At 45.3% G+C, this 14554-nt stretch overlaps 1 protein-coding gene across 6 annotated transcripts in view; it reads right to left on the bottom strand.

Moving 5' to 3' along the window:
* bcar3 (BCAR3 adaptor protein, NSP family member) overlaps positions 1-14554 on the bottom strand; it is a 215145-nt gene that overhangs the window by 189516 nt on the left and 11075 nt on the right. The window contains exon 2 of one of the 6 annotated variants that reach the window (XM_063064629.1): positions 6558-6748. The exons of the other annotated variants lie outside the window; for them this stretch is intronic. The gene's annotated coding sequence lies outside the window, so the exon portion shown is untranslated. The remainder of the gene's footprint in view (positions 1-6557; positions 6749-14554) is intronic. 6 annotated transcript variants of the gene reach the window in all.

The following is a 14554-nucleotide window of genomic DNA, read 5'->3' as shown; positions in this document are numbered from 1 at the left end:
GCCACCTGGCAACCCCACCCCCTGCCCCCGACTGAGCCCCAGCCTAATCAAGGATCAATTTACAATGACTAATCAACCTGCTGTCTGGTCCATCCTACTTCTTTGGACTGTGGAAGGAAACCAGAGCACCCGGAGCAAACCTACGCATTCCACAGGGAAGAGGTATGGACTCCCTACAGGTGTCAAAATTGAACTCTGAACTCTGCCACCCCGAGCTGGAATCGTGTCACACTGCGGTGGCCAGTCATGGAGGCAGGTGCATTAGGGACGTTTAAGAGGCTCTAAGGGGCTTCCCTTCCTCCACCATCAACTCTGCTTTTTTATGTGTGTTGCTTGAAATTCCAGCATCTGCAGATTTCCTTGTGTTTGCGTTCTTATATAGGCACGTGGATGAAAGAAAATTTGAGGGTTTTGGGCTGTGGAGGAGGGAAGGGTTATACCGATGGAGGAGTAGGATAAAAGGTCAGTACGACACAATGGGCTGAAGGGCCTGTACTGTTCTATGTTCTAGGTTTATTCTACAGGAGCCTGGAAATAAGGAGGGATTCACTATTTAATGTAAACCTTCCACAGATAACCAGCTTCATTAACATGGTCCCATCAATCCCTTGTATTTGCAATTACTGTACTTTGAGCAGCATTCTCTCACTGTAAGGAAGTTGAATATTTTTGGAGGCATTAGGTGGGATTATGTCTGGTTTGTCAAGAGCACATTTAGTGTTGCATCATGTATAACGTTCCTTCTAATTTTTTTTTAAAAACATCTGCGCGGACTAGAACTCTGAGCTGGAAAGTTTCACATGGCCTGAAAGCTGTGCAGCACTTTACACAAAAGAAAATTCCAGCTGCAGAGCACCAAAAGCTATGTGTGTGGGAGCATTTCAGTAACCGTGCGGCTGTGCACCTTAGAGAGGACCAGTACTCGTACCACAACATGATGCAGCTTTATTGGAGTTATTTTCCATTCCTCTAATCACTGATTTTGTGCTTTTGGCTTGGGCACCAGTTCATAAACACGAGAAACTCTGCAGATGCTGGAAATCCAAAGAAACGCACATAAAATGCTGGAGGAACTCAGCACGGCAGCAAGTATCTATGGAAAGAAATAAACCGTTGACATGTCACGCCAAGACCCTTCTTCAGGCTTTTAAAGGAAAGGGGAATGTGCAAAAATAAAAAGGTGGGGGTGGGGGTGGAGGAAAAGCCAGGCAGCTGGGAAAGGTAAAGGGCTGGAGAAGGAGGAATCTGAAAGGAGCGGAGAATGGACGACAGGAAAAAGGGAAGGAGGAGACACCAGAGAAGGTGATAGGCAGGTGAGAAGAGGTAAAAGGCCAGAGTGGGAATAGAGGATGAGGGAGGGGGAGAGAATTTTCCCCCCCAGAAGGAGAAATCAATATTCATACCATCAGGTTGGAGGCTACCCAGATGGAATACAAGGTGTTGCTCCTCCACCCTGAGGGTGGCCTCATCTTGGCACAAGAGGAGACCGGGGACCAACACGTCGGAATGGGAATTAGAATGTTTGGCCATCAGGAAGTTCTGCTTTTGGTGGATGGAGCAGAGATGCTCCACGAAGGGGTCCCCCAATTTAGGACGGGTTTCACCAACGTGGAAGCAAGCAATCTTACAACTGAAGGTGTCTCAGAGACTGAGGGAGTAAGAACATTTACATTAGATATGGAAGGTGAAAGGGACAACACCCTGTTGTGCTGGACATAGCAATGAGTGATACTGCTTCACAACTCCAGGTCAAGCTTGGTCCTGTACACTGGTGCTGTCCCGATGGAACGTGCACATCCCCGACTCCATGTCAAGTTTCTACCTGACATTCCAGCTTCTTCCCACACCTCACTGACGTGTTGGTAGATTAACTCACCGCTGTCAAATACAAACCACAGGTAAACAAAAAAATCAGAAAGGAGTTGCCTCTTACAGGAGTTTAACTCTGAAATACCTTGCCAGCGGGCTTGTTATTTAAATAAGTGACTTATTTACACCACTTAACTGTTTGACTGCAGGCATCACAAATGACGTCTGATTCTTCCAAAGTTCAAAGTAAAATTTTATTGTCAAAGTACATACAAGTCACCATATGTAACTGTGAGATTCATTTTCCTGCAGGCATACTCAACGAATCTATAAAATAGTAACTATAACAGAATCAATGAAGGGCCACCCAACTAAGGTGTTCAACCAGAGGGCAGCTCGGCGCCATCTTGCATTTTTCCCCTCACTAAAATGGAGCCAGTCGCTAACCACAATGGATGTTCAATTCTAGTGTGGTCCAAGAGCTCTGAAGCTGAACATTACAGAAGGAAATCCCAACCATTAAGGTCTTCGCTCATCCCCAGCCTTCGTTTGCCAGGGGATTGGAGTTCAAGAGTTTGAGGTCATCAAGGGAAAACCTCCATTGCCATTTACATTTACGTGCAATAGGAAGTTGCCGTGGTGTGTTAGTCAGTGTGACAGATGCAACAAAAAAACATCCAGCAATTATAAAGAATTATATAAGAATAGGGGTTAAAGTACAGATATGGAATAAAATGAGTATAAATACATAAACACCAGCATGTATTTACAATGTAAACAGCATTATAAAGAGTGGTTTAAATTGTTGACAGTGCAGTTCAGTAATGGATAGAGGAGGTGAAGGGTGTCGGGGTAACTAGAATGGTTGCAGCTCTGTAAAAGTCTGGTTAGACACCAGTTGAGCATTGTACCCAAGGTGACGTCCTGCAGACAGTTCACAAAACTAATTCTTTTACTACTTGCAACACACATAAAAGTTGCTGGTGAACGCAGCAGGCCAGGCAGCATCTCTAGGAAGAGGTGCAGTCGACGTTTCAGGCCGAGACCCTTCGTCAGGACTAACGAATGTCGACTGCACCTCTTCCTAGAGATGCTGCCTGGCCTGCTGCATTCACCAGCAACTTTTATGTGTGTTGCTTGAATTTCCAGCATCTGCAGAATTCCTGTTGTTTTTTTCTTTTACTACTTCTTCTTTCAAATATGATTCTGCTACTATTGGAATCTGTGATGCACATTTTGATTCAGGGCCTCTAGCAGTCCTTCCAGGTGAGGCGATACTTTACTTGTGAGTCTGCTGGGGTCACCTACTGTATCCGGTGCTCCTGGTGTGGCCTCCTGTATATCGGTGACACCCGACATTGATTCGTCGAGCACCTTCGTTCGGCCCCCAACAAAAAGCGGGATTTCCCGGTGGCCACCCATTTCAATTCTACTTCCTTTCTCATTCCAACAAGTCAGTCCATAGCCTCTTCTACTGCTAGGATAAGGCCACACTCAGGTTGTAGGAGCAACAACTTATACAGTATAATGTCCGGGTGGCCTCCAACCTGATGGCATAAGCATCCATTTCGAGTTTCTGGTAATTGTCCCCCCCCCCTCCCCTTCACCATTCCCCCATTCCCCTCTCTCACCTTATCTCCTTACCAGCCCATCACCTCCCTCTGGTGCTCCTCCCCCTTCCCCTTCTTCCATGGCCTTCTGTCCTCTCCCATGATCCCCCCTTCTCCAGCCCTGTATCTCTTCCACCAATCAACTTCCCAGCTCTTTACTTCACCCCTCCCCCCTCCCGGTTTCACCATCACCTACCACCTTGTACTTCTTCCCTCCCCTCCCCCATGAATAAGTCTGACTTGTGTCTCCTTCCTTTCCAGCCCTGATGAAGGGTCTTGGCCCATCAGCCCAGAACATCTGTGCCGACCATGAGAATTATGAAGCAGCATCTAAAGCTCTGGGAGGGGAAGGGTGAAGTGGAGAGGAAGAAAAATCAAGAGCACATTAACACAGCCTTCTCGTTGTGCACAAAGTGGCATTTCGAGCATTCCACAGAAACACTCAAGGACAACAAAAACTATATTCCAAGTCAAAACACACAAGGATGCAGGGGAAGAGATCCCATGGAGTAAACAATTTAAATGTGCTTATTATCCGCACATTAGGCTGGGTTGCTGAGGTGTGCACTTCGTTGCCCTCAATTTTCAGACTAAATCACAACAGGCTTAGACAGAATGGAACCAAGTGACTAATCACCTGCAGATTGCATGAACTTGTTTTCCCCTCTAAAAATCGGTAGATTACTTTTACATAGAACAATACAGCACAGGAACAGGCCATTCAATTCATAGATTCAATGATTCTAAGTACATTTATTATCAAAGCAAGGATAAATTATACAACCTTGTATTAGGACCTGGGTTCTACCATGGTGAATCACTCCAGGCCTAGAACACGCCATCCAGTGATTCACTTTGGGCCTAGAAGCCCAAGAAGCCATTCTCAACCTCCCCAAATAGGCCTGGCACTGAAAGCGATCCACCCTTGCACCCAGGTTTGTTGGATGGGCATTGAAACGCCACGGCCTTGACTTCTCCTCTCCGAATCATCCATTCCAATCAGCACAGCTCCAACTCCAAGTGCGTCAATTTTTCAGCGCACCAGCAGGACACATTGCTCGAGGTCGCTTTGCCCTCTCTCGTCATAGTTTGCAGTGAAAGCTTACCATAATTTACTTTTTAAAAAAAGTGTTATCAGTAATGTTTTTAAATCGAATTTCTTTGCTTTCGAACTACCAGTAAACTGCTGTATGCCTTCAGTAGCACCATCTTATACCAGAAACCTTGCAGGTTCAAATCACAATGTTCTGCCGAACCAGCTAAAAAAACAAATCAAGAACACACCAACGCTAATCCCTCCTACCTACATCATATCCATACCCCTCCATCTTCCTTACATCCATGTGCCTATCCCAATGTCTCTCAAAGGCCTCGAATGTATTTGCCTCTCCCGCCATACCAGGCAGTGCATTCCAGGCATCCACCGCTCTCTGAGTGAAAACCTACCCTCCTCACCTTCAAAACATGCCCTCTGGTATTGGAGATTTCAACCCTACTCCCTGTCTACTCTATCTCTGCCTCTCATAATCTTATAAGCCTCTATCAGATTTCCCCTCAGCCTCTGGGGCTCCTGTGAAAACAACCCCAGTTTATCCAGCCTCTCATGATAGGTTCATGTGCTTGGTGAACAAACAATATTTAATCATGATTGGCACCCGAGGCCCACGACTCACAACCATGAGCACTTCATAATCCGAGAGGAAAAGGGTGAAGTGGGGAACGTAAAGGCACTCTGAAGCATAAACTAACAATACACTGCCCCTGTCATTGGGTATATCAGCAGCTTTGGTATCATTTCTCCTTCATCTTGCGAGGAGAGTGGCCTTCGCTTTGCGGCCTTTAGCAGTGAGCTGGACATCAGGTGGAATTTTAGTTCTGCTCCAAAAACGACAATTGAAGCAAGGGCTGGATGTGTCCCATGTTGGTGAGCTCCAGAAGGGAAATTCCCAACAATTAATGGCAGACATCCCACCTCTCCCAGAAGTTCCGGGAGTCTCCTGCATATTGATAGTGGCTCCCTGACGCCCGCAAATTATATACAATATCCCCGAAATCGATTTTTTTTGAGGGAGGGGCAAGGGGGGGAAAGGGGGGGGAGGTGTCAGAGGGAGCATCCTGATTGGTCTCTCTTTGTGCTAAGTAGACCCATCAGTTTTCTCTGTAGGTGGGCTTTACAGTCGACCTCTCTCTCTCTTTCATTGTCCATCAGTTCAGTTTAGTGTCCTGCAGCGCCATGGCAGAGTGTTCCAACAGGGGTCAAAAATAATGACAGTGTTGCTGGCTGCACTGTTTGCAACAGTGACTTTTCTATTGCCCATGGTGGGTTAAATGACTGTAAAAGACATGTTGAGGTGAGTCCTGGATTATGTCTCAACTAACCTTGAAGGACTGGCGCCAAACTACAAAAGTTTGCCAGTTGATGAGTTCTGGGGGAAGCTGTCCAAAGTAAAATCTGTGAGCACAGGGCAGTTGAGATTCAAAGAGCTCTGCCAGTTGATGAAGCTGCTTTTGGTGCTGCCAAATTCTAACTGTGATGTAGAAAGGGCATTCAGCATGGTGCGTAACATTAAGACAGAATTCAGAACTCAACTGTCTCACAAAACACTTGTAGATCTGATGTCTTGCAAAATTAACAAATTCATTGACACAGACTGCTATGAGATTGAGACCTCCCTGAAATGAGTTTTTGCAAGGTGGGATGTCTGCAACAGAAGTGTGAACTCCTGAGACATGACGTGATAGTCACACCAGGCCACCGAACAGGCAGACCTCAGGGCAATGCGTAAGAATTGGCAGTGTTTGACTACAGTCCCGTCTGACATTCCCCACACCCAGCTATACTACAGATTCATATTTATCTGGTGTACATTGAAGCATAAAGTTAAATGTGTCATTTGCGTTAACAGTCAACACAACCTGAGCAGGTACTGGGTTCAGCCCACAAGTGTTGGCACACATTCTGGTATCAGAGCAGGCTGGCAATATACAGCAGAGCGACACCAACAAGTCCCCTCACACAGACACACACAACACGCAAACCCGAGGTCAGGCTTCCAACCTCTAGTCCCTGGCCCGGACCCGTAGACTTTGGGCCTCTGGACATGCCAAACCAGAGCCTTCGACCATTTTCTGACTCACCAAATTCACTTCAGAACGCCATTTGCTTGCTTGCGGTTATTGTTTGCATAATGTGTTTGTTTTCTCTGCACATCGGGTGTTCAACGGTCTTTTTTTAAATGGGCATGGTGTTTTTTTATTCTCTGTACATTGGTGCTCGACAGTCTTCTTTTATATATAGGTTCTTTTGGGCTTCTTTGTTTCGTGGCTGCCTATTAGGAGACAAATCTCAAGGTTGTGTAACTTTGATAATAAATAGTCATAGTCATAGTCATACTTTATTGATCCCGGGGGAAATTGGTTTTCGTTACAGTTGCACCATAAATAATAAATAGTAATAGTTAAATAGTAATATGTAAATTATGCCAGTAAATTATGAAATAAGTCCAGGACCAGCCTATTGGCTCAGGGTGTCTGACCCTCCAAGGGAGGAGTTGTAAAGTTTGATGGCCACAGGCAGGAATGACTTCCTATGACGCTCTGTGTTGCATCTCGGTGGAATGAGTCTCTGGCTGAATGTACTCCTGTGCCCACCCAGTACATTATGTAGTGGATGGGAGACATTGTCCAAGATGGCATGCAACTTGGACAGCATCCTCTTTTCAGACACCACCGTGAGAGAGTCCAGTTCCATCCCCACAACATCACTGGCCTTACGAATGAATGGTCTTTGAACTCTGAATTGAACATTTGTGGAAGGGAAAAGAAATTGTTGGCATTTTGGGTTGAAATCCTGCACCAGATTCAGTTCAACTCACTGAGTTCCCCCTGTAGGGTGTTTGTTGCTCCGAATCTGAGCACTTCCAGTCTCTCGTGTCTCCACTGTAGCTGATTAAATTCTGTTTTTACGGTAGTGGCCTAAGTTAACCTTCTAAGGCGCTGCAAGATCAGTGTACATCTCAGTATCTTCAGGGAAACCCATTATATCATGGATATCCCTACCTGCTGTACACAGTATGGGTATTTAAGTGTGTTCTTTCACTGCGAGTGTGATTCTTGAGTAGTCAACTGCCACTGCAAGCTTCCACTTATCAGCAGCCCATCAAAATCCGTTTGTCATTATACCTTTGGTGGGTTTTACAGTCAGATAACACCGAACAAAACGTACATTGTTCTGCAAGTGTCAGAGTTATTCTCAAAGTATCATATCAGTTTTCACACCTGGGAGTTCAGGAATTTTGCATTTAAATGAGTCAAGTATCACTGAATTATATTACAAACACATGGAATGACTAACAACCAGTATTCAGTGTTGGGTCCAAACCCCATTCTTTTGAAAACATGCAGCACATCCGATCGTGGGCATCGTCATCATTTAAACTTTGTTTTATCTCACATTTACTTAGCGGTTACAGAATCACTTTATAGCACCAGCAATTCTCAGTTGGGATTCAATTCCTGCCTGTATGACCAGAAGACTGTCAGATATAGGAGCAGAATCAGGCCATTTGGCCCATCAAGTCTGCTCGCCATTTCATCATGGCTGATCCATTTTCCCTCTCAGCCCCAATCTTCTGCCTTCCCCCGTATCCCTTCATGCCCTGACCAATCAAGAATCTATCAACCTCTGCCTTAGATATACCCAGTGACTTAGCTTCCACAGAATGTTTTCGCTGTGGCTTTCCTCTGGTTTCCCCCCACATTGCAGAGACATACAGATAGGGTTAGTGAGTTGTGGGCCTGCTATGTTAGTGCCAGAAGCATGGTGACATTTGTGGGCAGTCCAGTGCAATCCTTGCTGATTTGATTTGACACTAACGGTGAATTTCACTAAATGTTTCGATGTACATGTGAAAAATAAAACTAATCTTCTTCTTTAAGATCTTATTTAATCTTTATTCTAGAATCTTCTATGTCTCGGACTAGGTCTTGAACAAGAGTCCTGATGGACATTGCATGGTACTCCATAACTATTGCAGCAGAGCAGACTCCATGGGCCAAAAGGCCTAATTCTGCTCCTACGTCTAGTGGATCACAGTTCACTTTTCCAGCAATATTCTTGTTCCTCCTGGTTTTCCTGACACTCAATCGACACCCTCTGATAGTATGGCCATCGTCCATTCCCACATCATCTCTCACCAGCAGATGAACGGGAAACAAATAAAGGCCTGATCTCCTGCATTAAATTACACAGCACCAGTAACAGCCTAGATCTTGACAAATCAAACAGCACAGCACAGGAAATGCCCTTTGGCCCACACTGCCTGTGTCTTTTGTGATACCAAATTAAACTAAACCCAGGATCCATATCCCTCTAAATCACCACTATTGTGCCCATTTCCATCACCACCCCTGACACGACCATCTACCACTGTGTAAGCAAAACCTACCACGCACATCTCCTTTAAACTTCCACCTCTCTCACATTAAAGCCATGTCCTCCTGTACGAGACATTCCTACCCCTGGTGAAAAGACTAACTACCTACCCTATCTATGCCTCTCCTAATTTTATAAACCTCCATCAAGACTTCCCTCCGCCTCTGATGCTCCAGAGAAAACAATCCAAGTTTGCCCACTCTCTCCTTGGAGCTAATACTCTCTAATCCAGAAGTGTCCTGATGAATCTCTTTGGCATCTTCTCCAAACACCGCACATCCTTCCAGAAATGTGGCTATCTTTTCTTATTGTTACTTCTCTCATTACTTTGATTGTTTGCAGGATTTGTTTTTGTTTCTATGCACATTGGGAGTTTGATGTTTCTTTCAAAAATGGGTTCTTTTGCGTTTCCTATTTCATGGCTGCCTGTAAGGAGACAAATCTCAAGGTTGTATGATGTATGCATACTTCGATAATAAGTGTACTTCGATAATAAGTGGGCAAACTTGGATTGTTTTACTCTTTATCAACCGTAAACCTTGAGAGTGAACGTTAAGCAGGCTTTTGACACAAAACATTTTTAGACAAAGTCATAGAAAGGTGGTATGTATGTGAAAATAACTCTTCCTGTTCACTCCAGGCAGCAAAATGCCACTTGTTCAACTGCATGAGAGGGTTCACCCTAGGGTCTCGGCCTGAAGCGTCGACTGTTCCTCCTCCGAGAGATGCTGCCTGGCCTGCTGCGTTCACCAGCAATTTTGATGTGTGTTGCTTGAAAGCTCAAAGTAAATTTATTATCAAATAAATTTATATATGTCACCATATACATCCCTGAGATTCACTTTCTTGTGAGCATACTGAATAACCATAATAGAATCAGTGAAGACCACACCAACAGAGCAGATAAACTACTGTGCAAAAGAAAGCAAACTGTGCAAATGCAAAAGGAAATAATAATAGGTGACAATAAACAAGCAAAAAATATGAGATGAGGAGTCCTTGAAAGTGAGTCCATAGGTTGAAGGAACAGCTCAGTGATGGAGCAGGTGAAGTTAAGTGAGGTTATGCCCTCTGGTTCAAGAACTTGATGGTTGAGAAGTAATAACTGTTCCTGAACCTGGTGGTGTGGGATCTGAGGCTCCTGTGCCTTCTTCCTGAAGGCAGCAGTGAGAAGAGAGCATGGTCTGGATGGTGGGGGTCCCGAGTGATGGATGCTGCTTTCTTGCGACAACGCTCCGTATAGATGTGCTCAACGGTGGGGAGGGCTTTACCTGTGAAGGACCCGGCCCTTTGCACTACTCTGTGGAATTTTCCATTTTCAGTCAATGTTTCAGACCGAGACCCTTCATCAGCACTAACGAGTCCTGATGAAAAGCCTCGGCCCGAAACGTTGAACGTTTATTCCTCTCTATAGATGCTCCCTAGCCTGCTGAGTTCCTCCCGCATTTTGTGTGGGTCACCAGATACTTGACTACTTGGTATAGCATCAATACAATCTACCACCATCCAGCCCCTATGTTACAATGCTGGGTTGCAGGGCATCAATAGAAAAGGAAGTACAATGTTTATCATCTTTTTAGCATATTAGCATATTGCATTTCCAAGTCTTGTCTCTCCATCAAGGAGAACACCTGTACTTGCCTACGAATATTAGGGGCAATCAGAGAAATTAAACAGCCTTCAGTTTACTCAGCCAGCTCTATAGGACAGAAGGAAACAAACATCAAAAGCTTTTAGCATTTGTAAAGACGTCCCCTACTGTGCCTCACAATGCACTGATGTAGCTGCTGATTGGCTATTATGGGCCTCTGTCTCCTAATGAAGACATTTCCAATATGGCAACACTTTCCAATTTCTATACACTTGCATTACACTGGATTGATAACGTTGCTGCAAACTATTTTCTGAAAATTGGGTTTGGAGTAAACCCTCCCCAGACCCTGATTCCTCTACCTATTTAGATTAGATTTGCGCAGTGGGTCAGACTGAAGCATGCAAGATGTTTGGCAAGGGTCATTCATGATTTAGCTCCTTTGTTAAATTAAAGGGACCCAGAGACAACAGGCACTGAAGCCCCTGCTGGACAACTAATAGGGATGGGTATAGGACACACAGCCCCTCCTCTTTCTTTACCAACTGGAGCTCAGATAAGGGATTGTTGCCTTGGGGTCAGTTTAGTTTCTGATCAACATCCAGAAGGAAAGACAATCAACTTCTAACAGACAAAGGCAGTTTTGAAAATTCAGACACAAGACCCATTGATTAATACATGTCACTTTTTCACCTTGTGTGAGTAGTGATGGTATGACAAACTCTTGGTAGTTTTTCTTTTACATTGACACTTTCCCATACCCCTCGACCTCCTCAATCAAGATCAAAGGTAACTTGCTGCCACTTCCGTTTTGCAGCTTTGGAAGTGACCATTCACCATCCCATTGTTCTTCGCAGTATCCCCTTGCTCTTGAACTTGCTCTATTGTATTTAAGATAAGAGGCCTAGATCAACTGGACAGCCAGCACCAATTGTTAATCCAAGAGAGTTTATAGGGCACTGGAGGAAAGTATAGGGTGGATTGTACAAGGCATTGGTGAGGCCAAATTTGGAGTATTGTGTACAGTTTTAGTCACCGAATTATAGGAAAGATGTCAACAAAATAGAGAGAGTACAGAGAAGATTTACTAGAATGTTACCTGGGTTTCATCACCTAAGTTACAGAGAAAGGTTGAACAAGTTGGGTCTTTATTCTTTGGAACGTAGGGGGTTGAGGGGGGACTTGATAGAGGTATTTAAAATTGTGAGGGGGATAGATAGAGTTGACATGGATAGGGTTTTTCCATTGAGAATGGGGGAGATTCAAACAAGAGGACAGGAGTTGAGAGTTAAAGGGCAAAAGTTTAGGGGTAACATGGGGGGGAACTTCTTTACTCAGAGAGTGGTAGCTGTGTGGAACGAGCTTCCAGCAGAAGTGGTTGAGGCAGGTTCGATGTTGTCGTTTAAAGTTAAATTGGACAGCTATATGGACAGGAAAGGAATGGAGGGATATGGGCTGAGTGCGGGTCGGTGGGACTAGGTGAGAGTAAGAGTTCAGCACGGACTAGAAGGGCTGAGATGGCCTGTTTCCATGCTGTAATTGTTATATGTTTATATGGATGTCTTTGAACAGAGCGGTGGGTGCGTGGAATGAGCTGCCATGGGTGCCAGTGATACATGAAGTACATTTAAGAGACTCTTAGATTGGTATATGAATGAAAGAAAAATGGAGGGCTATGCAGGAGGACAGCATTAGATTGATCTTGGAATAGGTTAAAAGGTCGACATAACATCATGTTCTATATTCTATTACTTCCATGTTTACGGCGAGGTTCACATTAGAAAAGGAATTGCATTGTGCTCTAATGTATATAACTAATCTGAATCTGAGTGATGAGACCAAATTGCAAGCCAATTTTTATCCAAGCACCATGGAAACCATCCTGTCCAGATGCACCGCAGATTGCTACGGCAACTTCTCTGCCCGTGACCACAAGAAACCGCAGTGTTGCGGACGCAGCCCAGCTCATCACAAAACCAGCCTCCCCTCCGTGGACTCTACACTTTTCCCGATAATACCTCGATGTACAGATGTGAAGAAATGTTCCGTATGAATGGTGTGCAAAACAAAGTTTTTCTACCATACCTCGGTGACAAGAGTAAGTCGATTACCACAGAGCTCAGCACCCGAGGTGGCTGATGGACAGGCAGGTTGGCAGCTTGGTTTATCGCCAAAGACTCTCGCAAATTTCTACAGATGATGTACCGTTGGACCAGATGCATCGCTGTCTGGTATGGAGATCTGCACAGGATCGGCAGAAGCTGCTGAAGGTACCCTCAGCACGAGCCTCACCACCATCCAGGACATCTTCAAAAGGTGATGCCTCAAAAAGGCAGCATCCATGATTAAGGACTGAACCACCCAGGACACGCCCTCTTCTCATTGCTACCATGACTGAACCACCCAGGACACGCCCTCTTCTCATTGCTACCGTGACTGAACCACCCAGGACACGCCCTCTTCTCATTGCTACCATGACTGAACCACCCAGGACACGCCCTCTTCTCATTGCTACCGTGACTGAACCACCCAGGACACGCCCTCTTCTCATTGCTACCATGACTGAACCACCCAGGACACGCCCTCTTCTCATTGCTACCATGACTGAACCACCCAGGACACGCCCTCTTCTCATTGCTACCGTGACTGAACCACCCAGGACACGCCCTCTTCTCATTGCTACCGTGACTGAACCACCCAGGACACGCCCTCTTCTCATTGCTACCGTGACTGAACCACCCAGGACACGCCCTCTTCTCATTGCTACCGTCAGGTTTCTGAATGGTCCATCTCACGATTTTTGCATGACTTGTTTTATTCATATTATATACATATATATATATATATATAAAACATTTATATCTATCAAAATAGTGAGATAGTGTAGATATATACATGTAATTTACAATTGTAATATTGCACTGTACTTGCTGCCACAAAACAACAATTGTCATGACCTACCTCAGTGATAATAAACTTGATTCTGATTCTGACCTTGCACTGTTTATGCTGGGCTTCTGTGTGCACTACACGTATGCATTTAAAAGTTCTCAGCACCATTCTGCTTTGAGTAGCCATAAGACCACAAGAGATAGGAGCAGAATTAGGCCATTCAATCCACTGAGTCTGCTCCACCATTCCATCACTGCTGAGTTATTGTCCCTTTCAACTCCATTCTGCCTTCTCCCCATAACCTTTGATGCACTTACTAATCAAGAACCTGTCAAGCTCTGCTTTAAGTACACTCAAGGGCTTGGCCTCCATATCTGCCTGTGGTAATGAATTTCGCAGATCAGAGCATGGGTTCTCAGCAGTCAATAAGGATGTTGGATTTTATCCCCAAAGAGGTATTGGCAACCAGCATTTCAGTTCAAGTTTATCTAAGTATTTTGGCATTTACTGCCCATTTATAAATATCCCAGAGTGGTGGTAAACTACCCTCTAACTCCCTATGGCAAAGAACCCTACAGCAGAAGCCACTGCAGACAGCTTTTGTTGATTTGACCAAGGCGTTCGACCTCATCAGCAGGAGTGGACTCTTCAAACTGTCCCCCAAGTCTGTGCAGCATTGCATCATCCTTCCACAAGGACATACACAGCACCGTCTGCTTCTGATGCCTCCCCAGTGATCAGCGGGGTGAAACAAGGTTGTGTCCTGACTCCGACCCTCTTCTCCCCCAGGCTCCGTCACCGTGCTTTTCGCAGACTGCACTGAAGGCATCTCCCTTCGCACAAGAACTGATGGCAAGCTGTTCAGCATGGCTCGCATGCGCTACAAGACCAAAGTCAGGACAGCCCTCATCCGTGAGATGCTGTTTGCAGGTGACGTAGCATTGACGTCACACACCAAGGGCCGACTCCAACAACTGAACAACCGCTTCGCCCACGCCTGCAAAGAGTTTGGGTTAACCAGCAGTCTGAAGACAAACGTCATGGCCCAGGGTGCAGAATCTCCCCCCAAAAAACATCACCCTCTCTTCATGTAGTCAACTCCTTCACCTATCTTGGGTCGACCTTCACTAGCTCGAAGCGGTGGCAAACAGTAGGATTGCCTAAGCTGCGGCTGTCATGGCCAGACTGAACAAGAGAGTGTGGAACAACAGACAGCTG

Source organism: Mobula hypostoma, chromosome 12, assembly GCF_963921235.1.
Source record: "Mobula hypostoma chromosome 12, sMobHyp1.1, whole genome shotgun sequence".
NCBI classification, from domain to species: domain Eukaryota; kingdom Metazoa; phylum Chordata; class Chondrichthyes; order Myliobatiformes; family Myliobatidae; genus Mobula; species Mobula hypostoma.
The sequence above is the reverse complement of the archived record's forward strand: the minus strand, read 5'-3'. Positions and strand labels throughout refer to the sequence as shown.